Below are 19,249 nucleotides of genomic sequence, written 5' to 3'. Positions count from 1 at the left end.
TTTTGCTTTGAGTAGGCTCAGGCTGCTTATATTTGTAGAGAGCAAAAGTGAGGGTCTCTGCATGCATCTTCAGCTTCTGCCATGTTGCATCCTTTCATCCAAGCTTCTTAAAGGCCATGGCTGCATCCTGTAGGAAGGGTTTTGCCAGTTGTAACATTGCTGAGGAGATTGCCACAACCCTCACCTTTTCACATGAAAGACTCTTCATTTTCACTATGTTTTTCTTAATGACAGTTCACACTTACTCACCTATTTACTCATTCATACCCCCATCCACACATCCATGCCTGTGCTCAGTGGATCTGCCCCCTGTGAAGCCCACAGCAGGACTCAGTGATCACAAGATCCATAACACAGACACCCAAAGGGCTCATCGTACATTGGAAAGATAAGCACATGCACCCTGATTTATCTGATGAATGCACGACCAGTTTATCATGCACTGGTGCCCTACTGAGTCAAGTGTGACGTACAGCAGAGACTATGAAGCAGGCTTCACCCTAGACGCATTTATAATCTAGGGAGAAAGGCGGCACTTCAAACAGAATATTTTTGTGGTATTATTTATGCTTCAGTGTAGGAATCTACAGCTATTTTGTGGATTTCCATTAGTGATCTAGACTGTAGCTTGCAGGACTAGGTATGAGAACGTCGTATGTGCAGAACTTCTGGACATGCTGCTGAAATGACTCTCACTGTTGGTGTGGAAACTAGCCAAGGGAATGAGTGGAGAAAGGGTCTTCCAGGCAACATTAAAAGCATTAAGTGAAGGCAAGTAATAAAAGATACATTGTGCGTTGGAGAATTGTTAGCAGTCAATATTACTGGAGTTTAATCATGAATCAAGGGCAATTGGCTGGCTATCGGCAGGAGGTGAATCTGGACAGATAGGTAGGTGGCAGCTCATTCAGGGTCAAATCCACTCTTAACTGGCTGGGACATTATCCTGTAAGGCAGAGGTTCTCATCCCTACCAGACATTTCCTTCTTAAATGTTTAATAATTTTCCTTTTACTGTCTTGAAATCTGCAGATCATATAACCTACTTGTAACTTGAATTTAAAATTTATGTAACATTTTTACTATAATATGATAAATATAAAAGAAGAATTAATTTATAATAAAATGTCTAAGGATGAAAATGTTTGGATATAACCTCGTTAAGGAATATGATAAAATGATAAGAAGTTTCAACATAGAACAATGAGAAGTGTGACAGCTTCAAATGCAGACCGACATAGCCGTGCCATGTCAATGACTCAGATGCATGGGAACATCACAGTGATGCGATTTTCCAGAATGATCAATAGCATTTTCTACCTTTAGAACAAAGCACAGTGAAAGGTACATGCATTCCTGGAAGAATCAGTGTACATTGAAACTGTATGAGTGCTTCGGGTTGATGGGCGGTGTGTGGGGCTGTCCCATACATCCCAGAACATCTGTATCCTTGGCCTCACTGCTCACGGCCATAGCCTTCTGCCCATTGCTGCGACAGCCCCAGACCCACGCATCCATTTCCACACATGCAGGCACTGCCTCTGTAAGAAACGTTGCTTTGGACAATGAGGAGTACGAGTGTTAGTCAAGAGACTCCCATGACCAGTTTGCATGTAGTCAGATACTTCTGGAGTGTTTGTGACTTGAGTTTGAGGAGCACAAGACGGAAGGCAAGAAGGTCTGTTACTGGGCTACTGTGATCATCCATGAGATATGCAAACATGGGATGAGGACAGCTGTAGTAGAAAGGGGAAGGAGTGAAAGACACTGGACACTGTTGGTGAGCTGAAGTATCAAGATGCAGTGATTGAGTTGCTGCAGGGGGAAGAAGGAGAGTTCTTGGCATGAATCCCAGATTTCTGCCCTGGGAGGTGAATGGGCCACTGGTGTGGGAAACTGAGCAACAAAACGCCAGAGAAATAAATACAGAGGAAAGATCATGAGTCTGGTTTCGACTGACTTCTAGTGCAGGTGCCCATAAGTGTCTATTTTACATGTGTATATTTGTGTATATATGTATGTATTTATATATGCATGTGTATGTTTCATACATATAATGCATGTGCACACATATTATATCTGTATATATATATTTATTTTTACACATTTATGTATTTATTTATAAATATATATATTTATATATGTATGTGTATATTACATATGTATATGTATGTGTGTATATATATATATGTATGTATAAAATTCAGTGGGAAGACTAAGGTTGAGGAGAAAGGTTTGACTAGTATAGGGCTGATAGTTAAAACTATGAAAGTATTTCCAGAAAAGAGTGTGTGCCACAAGATGAAAAGAAGAGCAAGAGTGTGAAGCTTTGAGGGAAAAGTGCTTAAGAAGAAGGAAAAGCAGGAGGAACCCACAGTGAAGACCAAAGAAGAGAAGAGTTAACAAAGATACGATCATGGAGGAAGACACAATCAATAGTCTGAAATGCAGAAGGAAGTTAGAATGCGTATACTACCATAACACACAACCATTTATACCCACTCCTCCCACACAGGAGTTAGGGGCAGCTTTATAAACAAAGCACCATATAAATAGAACTGATAAGGCAGATGCAGTGGCTGATGCCACCCAGCACTTTGGGAGGATGAGGCAGGGGGATCCCTTGAGTTTAGCAGTTTGAGACCAGCCTGGGCAACATGGCGAAACCCTACCTCTACGACAAATACAAAAACTGGCCAGGTGTGGAGGTGAACACTTGTAGTCTCGGCTACTTTAGAGGCTGAGGTGGGACGATGGTTTGAACATGGGGGGTTCAGGGCTGCGGTGAGCTAAGATTGTGCCACTGCCAGCCTGGGTGACAGAGTGAGACCCTGTCTAAAACAAACAAAAATACTCCTGATCTTTTCACAAGCATGTGAGGAAGAGTTTTGTAGACAGTCTAATAAAGAAATAAAGGTGTCTGTATATCAGTTTGTATTCCTGATCATCCGTGCAAGTGCGTAAACATGTTGTAAGGGTTGAGTATTTATATGAATGTTTGTACGTGTCAATTTTTGTATATAGAAAGGTATATTTACAACCTTCATTCTTACCTTCACATCTTGTGAGGGATGCTTATGTCATACTAATTAATATTTAGAGTTTTGAAAGTCAAAGTGATTTGTATCTCATCTCACATCTTTTTATCAGCTTTAATATTTACAGGATGGCCATTTGTTTTTAACTCTTGCTCTCTCCAGGAATAAAACCTTACTAGGCTAAATGTGAGTTATCCCGATCATTTGAACAACTAGACGAAGGACTGAAGGCTTGTATTTCTTTTACATTTACATCTATTGAAGAAACAATTTTTCATAAACTCTGCAGTTTGATACTTATGCAAACACATGCTTAGTTTTAAGGACTCAGTGTCAGTTTAGAGTAGTCTTTCCCAGGCTCTCCTGCAGTTTTAACCCTGGTAATGACAACTGTCATAATCTCATTATACAGAAGGTGATCTGGACACCTGGGGACACTGAACCATTTACATGTTGCGTAGGATGTTCAATGCCTTGCCAGAATCAGCTCCTTGATTGAGCTCCTAAGGTGTTGGATTGATCCTTGCATGAGTTGGCTTCTGAGAGTGTTTTAGGTAGAAAGGACAAGATATTAAGATATCCACATCCAGATCACACAAAGAGCTAAATTACTCCAAGGTAGGTTTTCCTTCTATGGAGAAATGTTGCATTAACAGAAATCTGTTTGGAAATTCAGTGATGACTATATTAGCAGAAACACTCCCCAGGTTTTTAGGTCAGTTCATTGCAATGAGAATCAGCTAGCATGGAACCTGTGTTTTTTTCCTTTTGGTGAAAGAGATTCACCTTGTCACATTCAATAGCTTGAAAAAACACTGACGACAATGACATTCTTAGTGTCTTAGACACTCAGAGTGAATCATTTCCTGATACTTCCTCCATATAGCAATTTAGACTTCTAAATCATGCTGTTGAGGAAAGATTTTGTTTTCTTTCTTTATTCTTTAGTTTTAAGACAAAAAGAATAAAACAAGACTCACTTTCTATTTTAAAGTTAATATTCAAATCCAGTAACATGTTATCTGCATGTTTTATGTTTGTACTAGAATTTGTACTTATCAAACAAAAATATTACATCTCACAATTAGTAGTCTATTTCATTGTATTAACATTTAAACACAAATAAAAATTTTCAAGTGGTTGTACAGAATGACAAAAATGAAGCAACACAAATTCAGTTTCTTAGTCTTTCCCATCACCATGCTATATTCTTAAACACACTGTTTAAATCCAGCACTAGATGGTAGGCAGCAGAGAGCACATAAAGTGCACCACAGAAAGCTCATAGCATTCTGAGCTACTAAGAACTTACTCTCCTTTGGGAGGCCAAGGCAGGTGGATCACTTGAGGTCAGGAGTTTGAGATCAACCTGACTAACATGGTGAAACACTGTCTCTACTAAAGACAAAAATTAGCCAGGTGTGGTGGCGCGTGCCTGCAATCCCAGCTACTTGGGAGGCTGAGGTATGAGAATCGCTTGAGCCTGTAAGGCGGAGGTTGCAGTGAATCAAGATCACACCACTGCATTCCAGCCTGGGTGACAAAGTGAGACTCCATGTCAAAATAAAATAAAATAAAATAAAATAAAAAATAACTTACCCTCATTCCTCCAGTGTCAGGAAGTGATCATTTAACTGGTACTGGAAAGTCCCTAAATTTAACTTCCATATTGACCATGATGTTTACTAAAGAAGAGTAATAAAAATATGTTAATTTGTAGCTTACACTTTTTAAAAAAATTCAGCTATAACCACATTTAAAACTTAAACCATTTTTTTTCTCCTGAGGGAGGCATATCTTATCACTGACCTTACTTAGAATGGCCATTTCATGATGTTAATAACAACCAGACAGTCTGCTAATTGTTGGCTCTAAATTCTCTACCATCAGTGACTCTCCCTCCTCCTCCCCTCCAACTTCTGCACTTGGATCCGGTCCTGCCCCACCACTGCAGTGGAACTGATAATGAAATAGGTCTATCAGGTGCCTTAACATCTGCTGCAATTACATCCAGAAATTCAATATTAAAAAAAAATCTATATAAAGCAATTTCTATTTGAAAACTATTGTACGACTGTTGTAGACTGAATGTCTGTGTCCCTGCAATATTCACGTGTTGACGCCCTTATTCCAAAATGTGATGGTATTTGGAGATGGGATCTTTGGGAAGTGACTAGAGTTAGATGAAGTCATGAGGGTCTGATGGGCAGGGACAGGAGACAGCTTTCTTTCTCTCTCTCTCTCTCTCTCTCTCTCTCTCTCTCTCTCTCTCTCTCTCTCTCTTCATGTGTGCAAACAGAAGAGATCGAGAGTTCACAGTGAAATGGCAGTCTCCTTTGAGCCAAGAAAAGAGGTCTTAGGTTGAAACTACCTTCCTAGCACCCTAGTCTTGGACTTCCCAGCTTCCAGAACGGTGAGAAAGAAATTGCTGCTGTTTGAGCCGCCCCGTCCATGGTATTTTGTTATGGCAGCCTAGTCAACTAATACAATGGTAGTCCCCTTACAATATTTTAATTTCCAAATCTTCCCTTGTTTTGAGAGAGAATTTTTATACTCATGTTTAGTTTGAAGGAATTTTCTCTAACTCGTTTACAAACCCTTAATTAATAGAGCGTCCCCTCCCCCCACCACCCAATAGAGGCCGCAGCTCAAACCTTAACTCTAACGGTGTGAATGGTCTGGTATGACGGTGATCTATGACTTCTAACAACAGGGTGTTTAAGATGTAATGTGGCCTGAAAAACTAGATTTAGCCTTGTATTACAGGCAATATTAAAAGAGTCTAAAGTAATGAAGCTTATAAAGGCTTATGGAGAATAATAGACACAATAGGGAATTTGAGACTCGAGCCAGCTACGAGGAAATGGCGCAGCTCCGTCTTGCTCACTGGTGCTCCGTGTGCTCATGTCTAGTGTTTTGCCAGAGGCCTTAATTATGGCAAAATGCAGTTAAGTATACCCCCCTACCACCTCATCCAACGGAAATGTGGGCATTTGGATAAGCAAGGTTAAAATGTCAGGGATGATTGTATTCAACAGTCACCAATGACAGCAACATTCGTGCGGGAGGGAGCAGCTGGATGACAGCGCTCTGGTGTGCGGATGGTGCACTCACATCCTCATCCTGGGCGTTGCAGTGTCTCTTCACAAATGACTCTTAACCAACAAGCAAATACCACCAGGCATCTGGACCAACCGCGTGTCCTGCTGCTTATTATTTCGAAATAGCAGCAATATTCTGAAACAGGCGTGTCTCCGTTGGCAGATAAGAGAGAGGAAGTGAAGTGAAGGCTCCAGCACAGCACAGCGCTCCGTCAGGCTCTCGTCCATCAAGCAAATGGTGTTAGACAGACACTAACTAACATGTTGACCTTGCTGAAATGTTTGTCTAGTTTCAAGCTATTTAATTTTCCTGCGTGTTTGCTCTTCTTTAATTTTTCAAGTATTTAAGCATGTGGAGACTAGTCTAAGCATGCAGATATTTATCTGTTGTGTTTGTCAACACATTCTTCGCCACTCTTAGAGTCTTAGGTTAACTTTCCTGGTTTGGTAGGAAAATAAACAAGAAAAGACACACACACACACACACACACACACACACACACACACACACACAAGTAAATAAATGAAAGCTGAGGAGGACTTTGGTGAGGGGTGTTCTCTTCAGATTCAGAGTGGTTCCCTGGACCATGATACAGAGCTGGGCAGTCAGGGTAGAGATGATTCCAAGTTCTTTGCCCTCTACAAGGTCAAAGAGTTGAAGACTCATAGAGATTAGAGATCTTCTCTCACTCTGAAGGCGATACTTGACCTTAAGAATTTCTTAGAATGTGTGTGGCTTATGCTGTAGGAAATTTCTCCCTGCTGTCCTAGCTGACTCCTCTTTGCTTCAAGTGTTCCTCCTGCTGTAATTAAATAGAAGCTAACAAGTTTGAGGCCATGATGTACAGCAGCTCTTCAGCCAGAAACACAAAGAGACATAAAAGGCAGCTGGAACAGTTATATTAAATAAATCTCGAAGTTTGAGAAAAAATATGGACTATATTTCTGCTTTACCAAAAGTAGAAGTGATCAGGTGCTGTGAAAATCAAGTTAGACATGTCTACATAGTAGGATATTGCAGAGGAATTAATAGATGTGATTAGTGTGCAGCCATCTTACACAGATGTCATCCTCAGCTTCCCACATGTGCAGCCCAGCATCAGTGGGGCTAAGCATGGGATAAAACAGTGTTCCCAAGCCTGGCAATTCCTTACTATATCTGGTTAAATTTTTCATTATTACTAGGCTTTGCATTTATATTGTATGGAGGGCATATTATATTCGATGTCTTGTGCAGACAAAATAAGCCTTGTTTTATCACTGAAAGTTTAGACACAGAGATGTGGAATGACTTAGTCAAGTGTTCACATGGCAGAGATAGAGAATATTATCTCTATGTGGTTAAGGGCAGGAACTCTGGAGTCAGGTTCTGTCTTAACCCCATGATTTCCTACATACAAGACCATGGACAAATTATGCAACATTTGTGCTTCAGTTCTCATTTGTGAAATAAAAGTCATTGAGAAGATTAAATGAGGTAATATAGACACAGAGTTGAGCACAGCACCTGAGACATGGCAGTCTTTTTGTTGTCACTAATATGATCACACCCGAGATAAAATGGGAGATTTTAAGAACTAAGAATAATTAGCATTTGGTGATATGGTTTGGCAGTGTCCCCACCCAAATCTCATAGTGAACTGTAGTTCCCACAGTCCCATGTGTCATGGGCAGGACCCGGTGGGAGGTAATTGAATCATGGGGGTGGTTACATCTGTGCTGTTCTCATGATAGTAAGATCTTATGAGATCTGATGGTTTCACAAGGGGCTTCCCCAACACCCTTTGCTTGGCACTCTTTGCTACCACCATCGCCATGTGCAGAAGGACATGTTTGCTTCCCCTTCTGCCATGATTACAAGTTTCCTGAGGCCTCCTCAGTCATTCTGAACTATGAGTCGATTAAACCTCTTTTCTTTATAAATTACCCAGACTTGGGTATGTGCTTATTAGCAGCATGGGAATGAACTAATATATTTGGAAACCTCTACTTTGAGATGGTTAATTTAATGTGAATGGCTCTGTCACTGGATGTGGAGCCATTTTAAGTTTGACTAAATACAAAAATGATTTCAGCCCTTAAGGACATACCATGCAATGTGGGAAACAGATTCCACAACACCTGATTTCTTTTTCCGACTCCCCTGGGACTGGATAACCTTAGGGTTAATTAGAATTAGAGATGGAGAGTCAGAAATGACAGTGGCACATGTTGTTTGGTATCGGAAAAATGATTTTTGTGTTTTGATGCAATCTTTTCTTAATGGCTGCATCAACATGGCAATGTCAAGGTGTTCTTATTTCATGTCATAAAGTAAGTTTCCAAGTCATTCCAAAGGGAAAAAAATCTCGTGTTGGCTTGAGTTATCTCAGCTCCAACCTGCACTCGTGGTGGTGCACTACTCAAAAGGGTAGATATGCATTCAGCAGGAAAGATTTGGCCCGTGTTCTTATTTTCCTCCAAAGTGCTATTCTTATTATCTTCAATTAGTAAAGAATCTATAATATAAAAATCGGTCACAAGAGTAATGAATATCCTTGTTGGCAAATAATGCTTCCTTGAAACATACATACTTCTCTATGTCTAAATTCTCATTTTTTTTCTCTAAAACTCCCTTTTCCTCTAATTTGTCTGTTGAAATTCTCCCCTTTCTTTTATGCCCAAGCCTAATTCTACTGATACATGACTCAAGGGAAGCTTCTTAAATTGTGAAACTCAAGTAAATATTATGCACCATCCTATCCCAAACCATCTTGCTCCAAATACTAGTATGTCTGCTTGGAAAAAAATGATTCTATGGTCAAATGAGTTTTGGAAGCATTGCGTTGAACTTCATGTTTTCCTCCTAGGAGACTTGTGGTGTTCATCTTGTATTTAAGACTCAAAGTGGGCTGTTCACATTTGTCATATGATTTTCTAAAACATGCCAACATAGAACCCATTGCCTCTTTTTCTTTTCATTAAATAGAACTTAACTTGGTTTTCTATACCCAGGACAGTTTTGGTTTTCCTTTCTTTTTTCTTTAGGGCACAACAAGAATCAATAGTGTGTGGGAGACAGATTGTGTTTTCAGTGAGGTGTCTGCAGGTGGGCTGGTTGGAACTTCAGCTTTATTTTGGGTACTTAAGAGACCATTGAATCATCCATAGAAGAACCAATAAGAACACCTGATAGAACAGTGCTAACAGACGAGATACAGGGAACAATTAGAGTGCAATATTGGAGAGCTGAGATATCCCTGGATTGATGATTGAGTGGCTCAGTCTAGTTGAGTTTAAAGGTTCAAGAGTAGTTTTGTGCGAGGAAGTTGGTGCCATTTCTTTAACAAGGGAACACTAGAGGTTGACTTAGGAGTAGCCAGAGTGATATCAATTTTGGCATGCTGAATTTTAGGTGTAAAGAAATACATAAATTAAGATATTTAGGGGGAAGTTGGAAATACAGGGCAGAGTTTAGGAGAGACATCTGACTTGGAAAAACAGTGTTGAAATTTGTTCATAAAAATAATTAAGGCCAGGCATGGTGGCTCATGCCTGTAATCCCAGCAGTTTGGGAGGCTGAGGGGGATGGATCACCTGAGGTCAGGAGTTTGAGACCAGCCTGGCCAACATGGTAAAACCCTGCCTGTAGTGGTGGTGCGTACCTGTAATCCCAGCTACTCAGGAGGCTGAGGCAGGAGAATTGCCTGAACCTGGGAGGCAGAGGCTGCAGGGAGCCAAGATCCCGCCACTACACTCCAACCCGGGCAACAGAGTGAGACACCATCTCAGATAAATAAATAAATAGATAAATAATTTAAAAAGATTACTTTCTCTGACCCCTGTGCTTGGATTAAAGGAAAGGCCAACATTCCCCTTTAACATCTTTTTAATTGTTTGTGGTTATTCACATGTTTGTCTTTTGAAATTCGCATAATTTAAGGAACTTTTTAGTTTAATTGCACTTCTACAGAAATTCTTCCTTTTATAAAAATAGCCATTTTTATCCCTGTTTTTTTTTTCTACTCAGCTTTTTTTGCGGCTGTCAAAAGCACAAGCTGGCATGGTAATGACAGGAAGATATGGGTGAAATGCCAGCCCTAATTAGAGACTTGATTGCTCTGTAATAACAAGGCCTGTATTTGATTTGGACGGTTCTGGCTTGTCAGGTAAAATGAATCAAATATGTCTGCACTTTCATTTCAAAATGTGAAAAATGTGAATGTGCATTATTTATATTGTATTTCATGGCTATAATTAATTATGTGTCTGTGGAAATGATGTCCCCAAAGAAAGTTGATTTTATGTTCAATCTGTATATGCATTTGTAAAACCAATTTGTTCTCATTAAAATTTTTAAGGTTTTATTTGAGTTAAACTCAGGAGGCCTTTCTGGGTATAAAACTCACAAAATACAAAGCAAACGTCTAATTTACTTTTTTTTGCTAGTAAACTATTCAATGCCTGAAGCATTGCTAGATATTATTGTAGTGAAGGTTGGGCTATAAAAATAAACAGAAGACATACTTCCTTTTCAGGCAGTGCTTTAAAACTTGCTTGGAAGAGTTGGGTATAAAACGAATGAAATAATCCAATCTGAACTTCTATTACTTAGTAAAAGAGTATTGTGTTTTGTCAAAGAAATATTAAGCCTGTTTGATTAGTTGAACAATTTTTCTTGTGAACCTATAGAAATGTGGAAGATATTTTGCTGTCTAAAACATTGTTTGGGATTTCTTCCAGTTTTCATTTTTAATATTTGCTAAAGATATCAACATTAATATATATTTTGTGAAGTAGTATAAAGTATGTTTTCTTATCATTGGCAGCAGTAATTGATTTACTTTCAAGCAGACCCACAAATGAACTTCAATACTGAAAATAATTTGTTTATCTCAAGTTCACTATAATTAATTGTCATCATTGTGGTTGGATCTAATTGAAGTTATTAAAGCAATATTTACCAAAAAAGTATCTTCCATCATTTTCATTTATTTCTATGGTAATAAATCCCTAGGTGCTCCTAGTCACAGTATAATTTTTAATAGTTCAATGTTAATGTTGGGTAGCTCATAAACATATTAGAGCTAATTTCAATATTAAAAATAATATTAGCATTAACGTTAATGAATTTACAGATAATATTTATGTCTGAAATAAAAAGGTTGGCTTCAATAGGCTCTGAGTATTCCACTTCTTTGTTAGTTTTCTTTTGTTAATTTTCAACATGATAATAATGGTAAGGACCAGCTGATACTTTGTTTTATTTTATCCAATTTCAGAGATGACTACCCTCAACAAGATGAAGCAATTATTTCTCTCTTTATTTGGTGTTTTCAGAGACCATTAAGCTTATTTTGTCCTCATTGGAAAACAAAGCAATTTTCTAGTCAAGGTATTTCTGATTCTCAACAACTAATTTTCGTTAGAAAATAAAGGTAGAATGTCCATGGAGTGCCGCTGTATAGAGAGGGGAAGTAGACCAATGACGGAACACTTGGGAGCACCCCTGGCAAAGGGACAATAACTTTTACATAACCTGAAAAGGAGACCAAAGAAGTAGACCCTGGGTAGGGGGAGACCAGCAACCAAGAAAAAGCATTTGAGGCAGACATCACTATCAGATGCGGGAGAGGGGCACCGAAAATTAGGAGCGGGCACTGAGTTTCATAAGACAGTTGCCAAAGACATCACAGTGGTGTGAAAATGTGATAAAGGTGGACGATCACAATGAAGTCAAAAGCAGGGACTGGGGGCAGCCAGGACAGTCTAACCTTTCACCAGTATTGCGTCTATTGGCATGGACTAGGTAGTATAGAGGTGGAAATTATCAGACTTATCATTGTCAGTAGCACGTGGTTCTAGGCACAGCAGGAATTAGAGGCCTTACTCCGGGTTTTCTTTCATGCCACTTAGAGGCACACTGTGATATTAAAAATAATTTTAAAAATCTGTTCTTGCCACCAGGTTTAAAAAAAAAGAAAAAACATCTGGACTCTGTTTCTCCTTCTCTGAGACTACTTTCAGGCATGTGAAGATTCTGGAATTTAACAAAATTACTTATTTACTAATGAGCTGTCTATCTTTTCTTATTGTCATGTCATCAGGAGTTACTTAACTCTATAAAATTTTCTTCGTTTTAAAATTCAGTCTACATCCACATAACCAATTGAATAACTTCTATTCACAAAACAATCCAAATGCTGTATCTTACAGTGAACATCAGTATATAAATGACTCCAAAATAAATATTATAATATCTATAAATGATAAAGATATAGATGAAATTATTTGGTCGATCTAATCAATAGCTTCCAAAATTTAAATTATGCATTCTTACAGTATGTATTTGTCATTTTTAACAGACTTAGGTTTCATTCTAATTTTTTTTTTTTTTTGAGACGGAGTTTCGCTCTTGTTACCCAGGCTGGAGTGCAATGGCGCAATCTCGGCTCACCGCAATATCCGCCTCCTGGGTTCAGGCAATTCTCCTGCCTCAGCCTCCCGAGCAGCTGGGATTACAGGCACGCTCCACCATGCCCAGCTAATTTTTTGTAATTTTAGTAGAGACGGGGTTTCACCATGTTGACCAAGATGGTCTCGATCTGTTGACCTCGTGATCCACCCACCTCGGCCTCCCAAAGTTCATTCTAATTTTTAATTGTATTATTTTTCAAACTTGTTAACTGGCTGAAAAGTAGAAAGTTTATGACAAATGAAGGAATTTGCAAGTTAAAATCAAAGGTTAGAATTTCATTTCATTTTATTTTTTATGTGAAGTTTATTACCTTTGACATCATAAAACAGCCTACTATAAAAAATAGTACATCTATTTTTCTTCTAACAAGAAACATTTTTTGTAGGTGATGAAAATAAAGTGTTTTGACAATGCTAGATTTTTATTTTTGAAGCAATCATAACTCGAGCATTTTAGCAGGAAGACCTCCTTTATTGTGACTGCGTGTGACTGGCACACTTGGCCAGATTGTACTGGTTCCCTGTCAACTTCGTGTTAACTCTGGTCTCCCTCCCATGTCTTCCAAGGAATCCCGTTCCAAAATTCGAATGAGCAATGAAAATTGAGATGCAGATTCAAGGAGGGGATTCGCCTCATGCACTGCAGTGTGTTGGAGTCAGGTCATCCTGGTGTGCAAGAGCCAGTGGTCCACATCCATTCCCTATTCAGTGTTCAGTGACGGCAACATTGGTAGCTCAAAATCAGCCATATTGGGAATGTTTACATCTTGGAAACTGGCCATACTACAAACCAGGACTTGAACCTTGTAGAACACAGACTCACCAGCCTACCACTGCCACACGCTGCAGTTCCCCAGTAGACATGGCTGCCCTCTCCATTCTCATCCCTCTTTGCCAGCGGCTTAACCTAACACTCCCCACAAGCATGTTCATACCCCACCAAACTACATCTCATCATCACCTTCCCTTCCAATGCCTATTTACCTACAATTACTGTCTATAATAGATTTTTTTTTTTAGAGCACTTTTGGGGTTAAAACAAAATTCAGCAATAAGTACAGAGTTCCCATGTGCCCAGTATCTCCACATACAGACAGCCTCCCCCATGAGAAACATCTTCCATCAGAGGGTCTGACCATCAACACACTGAACCTGCACTGACACAGAATAATATGGTTTGAGTTTGTGTCCACATCCAAATCTAATGTCAAATTGTAATTGTAAATGTTGGAGGTGGGGCCCAGTGCGGGTGATTGGACCATGGGGGCAGTTTCTCCTGAATGGTTTAGCTCCATGCCCCTTGGTACTGGTTGTTTAAAAGTGTGCGACACCTACCCCTTCCCTCTCTCCCTCTCTTCATGCTCCAGCCATGCGAGACGACTACGCCCACTTTGCCTTCTGCCATGATTGGCAGTTTCCTGAGGCCTTCCCAGAAGCTGAGCCAATGCCAGCATCATGCTTCCTGTGCAGCATATTGAACTGTGAGCCAATGAAACCTCTTTCCTTTATAAATTACCCAGGATCAAGCATTTCTTTATAGCAATGTGAGAATAGACTAATATACACCACTATTACCCAAAGTCCACAGTTTACATTTGGGTTTACTCTGGGTGTTATACGTTCTTTGGGGTTTGGACATATGTGTAATGACATGTATTCCCTATAATAATATCATACAGAGTAAGTTTCACTAAAAGCTGCTGAAAGCCCCCTGTTTTCCACCTGTTCATCTCTCCCTTCCCTCTAACCATGGCAACCACTGGTCTTTCTACTGTCTCCATAGTTTTGACATTTCCTGCATGCCGAATAGTTGAAATCATACAGTATGCAGCATTTTCAGATTGACTTCTTTCATTTAGTAATACCAATTTAAGGTTCCTCTGTGTTTTTCATGTCTTGATAGCTCATTTTGTTTTAGTACTGAATAATATTCCATTGGACGAGTGTACCACAGTTTATCCACTTGCCTACTGAGGGGCATTCTTGTTGCTTCTGAGTTTGAGACGTATGAATCGGGCTTCTATCAACATCCATGTGCAGGCTTCTCTATGGACATAGTTTCAACCTCCTTTGAGTACATACCAAGAAGTGTGATTACTGGATCTTATGGTAAGCCTACGTTTAGTTTCATGAGAAATGGCCAAACTATCTTTCAGAGTGGTTGTGCCAGTTTGCATTCTCTCCAACAATGAGTGGGAGTTCCTGTGGCTTCAGATCTTTACCCACATTCAGTGTTCTGGATTTTGGCCATTTTAATAGGTGTGTTGTTGTGTCTCATTGTCACCTCAATTTGTATTTCCTTGATGACACATGAGGAAATGCAAATTAAGGCCTCTTCTCATTTGTTTCTTTGCCATTTGTGTATCTTGTTTAGTGAGTTGTCTGTTCAGGTAATTGGCATATTTTTTAACTGGGCTTTTGTTTTCTTTTTGTTGTGTTTAAGAGTTCTTTGTAATATTTGGATACTAGTCCTTGGTCAAATAGTACACACTGAAAGCAATGGCAAAAACTGCAATTACATTTACAACGTAATACATTTTTGCAAATATTTTCTCCCAGACTGCAGGTTGTCATTTTATTCTCTTGACAGGTGGGATTTTTAAAATTTTAATGAAGTCCAACCATTAACTACTTTTTTCATAGATAATTTCTTTTCTGCTGTTTCTAAAAGTCCTCACAACCAAACTTCTTTACTTTTTACTTTACATATGCATTCTGTTTTCAGCAAAGCCAAAATTTCTTCTACAGAAGCAATCTCTTTAGCAAAAGAGGATTTTAAATAAAAGCTCCAGAATTGAGGCAGATTCTCCTGAAACCATATTTACTTTAGTTCTGGTGCTTGAGCTTGATAAAACTACAGGCCCAATATTTCTCCCAGCCTCTAGCTCTCATGCACGTGCACACAGACATACACACACACACATTGTTTTTAATGGATTCATGGATATGATTTACTTTTAAACTCCTTCCAGCTCCATTTTAAACTGTTTCAGGTTTGGCAGCTGGTGAAAATGCAAGGCTGGAGGTTCACACACACACACATATGTTTGGTGGAATGAGGATCCTAGAAGTGCTTCCACCCTGGCCTTCTCATCAAGTATTATGCACCTTCCAGATAGGGCCACCATCTAGTCTCTGACCCCACACCCAGTGAGGAAGAACATCGCCTGCAGCCTATCTTTTCAGCATGTCATTATTGGTTTCCTGAACTTCATTTCGGAGGCAGAGGTGACTAGATGTCTTTGCTTTCTTCCAGTGGATTAACGAGTGGATATTTCCAAATCATGAAGCCTTAGCCAGTGTTTGCTGTGTACAATTGCCACAGGAGCAAATTGGTATGCATGGTCTCGCTTAGACCCAGAGATGGAAAACACATGTGGAAGATGATAGATTTCCTTGGTCTATACTGATCCTTCTACCTCGAGATTATCCCATGAGAGAGAGAGTGAGAGACAGAGATAGAGAGAGAAAGGAAAAGAGAGGGAGAAAGAGAGAGGGAGGGAGGGAGAGAGAGAGATTTATTTACATTTCTGATTTATAAGCCATGGTATTTTGAGTCTCTCTTTACGGCTGTTTTGGTTTTACCGTGGTTAAAGACAGCTTGTACATATTATATTTCTACAGGTTCAGCTATACATTGAAGTGTAATTGCTGTAACTAAGCATATACTCATTTCTAATTTTGAAAAAATGGTCCCCTATAGAGGGTGCACAAACTGTCACTGCTGTGTAACAGAAGGCTGAAGAGCTTTGATACAGCTTTCACATGTTTAGGGGTAGTGTAGACCAAAAGCTAATTTATGAGGTTTTGTTAACTCAACTTAATATATGAAAAGCCCCAATGTCTTTTCTTTATAAAAATGATATTAACATATAACAGAAATTGTCAATTCCCAGTTTTATGTTTAATTTTAAACATCTTGTAGGCATGTACAATCAGGTTTTACCATTACAGAGTGGTATATACACGGTGTTTTTTAAATTTGACTGTACATCAGAATTGCCAGACTAACTTTTATAATTTAGGTGTCAAAGTGGATCCTGGTTATTTATCTTTAAAGTATCATATGATATTTTGATGTACAGATAGATTTTGTAAAAAAAACCCAAAACTGAGATTTGAAAGGAAATAGCTGTGAGTTTAATGTCAGAAGACCTTACTCGTATACAAAACTGTCATTTTAACAACTATGTTTGACAATTTGAGGCCAGAAACACTCCTCTCCTCGGAACATTGGTTTCTACCTGACAGACGAGGGTAGTATTATGATGCTTAATTTATATCTTTATTATGATATTAAATGAAACAATATATGTGGAAATCCTTTAGAATCTGTAAATGTTTTTCACAGATGTGTAGCATTATTGCAGCACGTTTATGCCTACCTAGAGCTGCAAAAACAAGGAATAATTTGCTAAACAACCGAATTTCATTTTCTGTAAACAAAGTGAAGAAAATAATTCCCATGAAAAGGTTGATTTTCTATTTGTTAGATGTGATCCTATTTATGTTTTCATTTTTTCCATATTGCTTTGTTGATCTCTTATAGTCACGTCCATTTATTTTGTTTCTGTTTTATTCTGTCCTTTCACTCCATTTTTTCCTCTTCTCATCCCCCAAAAAAGGTGTTCCAGTTTTATAAATTAGTTGCATTTATTTTAAAAAACCAGAACTGAGATATAATCCATGAATATAATCTCAAACCAACTTATTCTTTTGTAATAGTAATTTAAGTGTTTTATTTTACATATCATTTTTTCATGTTTCCACAAGTGTGGCAGTTAAAATTTTGGAAATATATGAGCACATCTATGGAAAGATGATTTTTAAAAGCTCCTTAAACTAAAAAGTTGATATTACCATATTGCATAAACAGGAAAATGTAATTTCAGGTAATAATATATGATACTCCATCTCAATTAATATGCAGAAATAAATGTTATTTAAAAGTAAATTCAAATACATAATATTTTGTCATATGTGGAGATTTAATCATTGATCTAAATTAATCAAGTTGGGGTGATCAATTTCCCAAATTTCTTTTGTATAAATAATGTAGTCAGTGTAATCATTTATTGTCATAAACAGGAAAACATAGTATAGTGGAAAGATTTCAGACCTATGTCAAAGCAAAATTCCACTGGACAAAATTAAATGAGTAAGGAAAACTTTATTCAATGCTCTTGCAATAGAGGATAGTAGCTAGAATGCAATCTAAAGCCAACCCCATTGAAACAAAAGGCAAAAGGGATTTTAAGTGCTGGGCAAACTACTGAAAAAGTGATGGAGGACATTAGGGAAAGTTAAACCTGGTGTTTGTCCAGAATGTTGAGTTATCCTGAGTTTGCAAATGTTTTTCTCTGGTGAATAGGGTAGCTGTGCTTGCTAATTAGCACCACCAAAGTGAAGCTCCTACACTCCCACACAGATTGGGAAATAGTGGCTCTACCATCTATGATGATTACATTTGAAAGGGGAGGTTTCCAAGTCCTTGAGAGAGACAGTTCTGGGTCATAAACCTGGCAAGAAGATTTTACAAAAAATTATATCTCAAAAATGCAGAGGATTTACAAATTTTCTAAAAGTGAATGCTCTAAGAAAAGAAAAGTCACAGCCCGAAGTCAGGAATTAGGTTGTCTAAAGTTTAGTCCATCTGAGGGCACTGTGGCAGCCACTACTTACAAAATGATGAACAAAACATAGGTAAACTCTGTCCCCATGGAACTTATTGTAATATTATAAATAATACTCACCTGGCTTAAAACTTGAATACGTTATCGTCCTCTTAGGCAGCTGCAAACTTTCAGGTTTTTACTCCACAACAAACCTGAACAAGCTGAAAATCAATTACTTTTCTTGAAACCCAATAGAATTGAGGTCACAGGGCAAACTACCACCTCAAAGTCTGGAGAGACAGGTGCATGAGGGAGCCACAAGGTAAGACGTCTGCTTACCTGGTGCAGAAGCTGCTGAAGCTGTTAACTGGTCAAAACACTGATGTGATCATTCTGATGAATTGCTAGAAGTGGAGTGTGAATGAGCATCAGAATGAGAAACTCCTAGGGGTTGCAGTCTTGGGAGGACCCCACACTTTGGTGAGTTTTATTTCCCTCCAGAAACCCCATGAGACTGACAGTAAAGAGCTGAGAGAGGGCCGTTTATGGCACTGGCGGGGAAGAGGAAGAACAATCACTGTGAACTGTACCTGAGGCATCCTTCATAGCAAAGGCCTGCTCTCCAAGCGAAATCCTGACCAGAGTATTGTCCCACTTGGGAGAAGGGCGTTTATCCCACTCCAGCCTCTCTAGCCTTCCTGGCTCAACTGAACAGGAAGTGGACATACAAGATGAAACTTGTGGGGAGGTAACAGCGCAGAGACACTGGCCCTCTAATGACTAAATTGGAAAATTATAGGACATCTTCCCTACCCTTCTCCTTACCACCACACTCACAGGGCTCAGGGTCATCATAATGCTGACATCTCAAAGACTGGCAAGACTTGGAGCATCAATAATTAGGCAAGATAAGTCAACAGGGGACACAGAAACAAGAACCCCAGAGGAAGCCTCTGACCCCTCCAGTTACAGGAAGAACAAGAGTAAGAATTACAGCAGACTGCTCCCCAGAAACCATGAAAGCAGACAGAGTGGAGAGT

At 38.9% G+C, this 19,249-nt stretch overlaps 1 protein-coding gene across 2 annotated transcripts in view; it reads left to right on the top strand.

The window, feature by feature from the left end:
* Positions 1–12,350, top strand: part of FBXO15 (F-box protein 15) — a 448,818-nt gene extending 436,468 nt beyond the window's left edge. Inside the window, exons 15-17 of one of the 2 annotated variants that reach the window (XR_013525945.1) lie at positions 10,148–10,286; positions 11,400–11,512; positions 12,085–12,350. The gene's annotated coding sequence lies outside the window, so the exon portion shown is untranslated. Of the gene's footprint in view, positions 1–10,147; positions 11,293–11,399; positions 11,513–12,084 lie in introns of those variants that run through there. The other variant, XR_013525946.1, reaches the window with a different exon arrangement.
* The last annotated feature ends 6,899 nt before the right edge of the window (positions 12,351–19,249 follow it).

This window comes from Callithrix jacchus, chromosome 13 (assembly GCF_049354715.1).
Source record: "Callithrix jacchus isolate 240 chromosome 13, calJac240_pri, whole genome shotgun sequence".
In the NCBI taxonomy this organism is placed as follows: Eukaryota; Metazoa; Chordata; class Mammalia; order Primates; family Cebidae; genus Callithrix; species Callithrix jacchus.
Note: the sequence above shows the minus strand (reverse complement) of the source record. Positions and strands in the feature narration are given on the sequence as shown.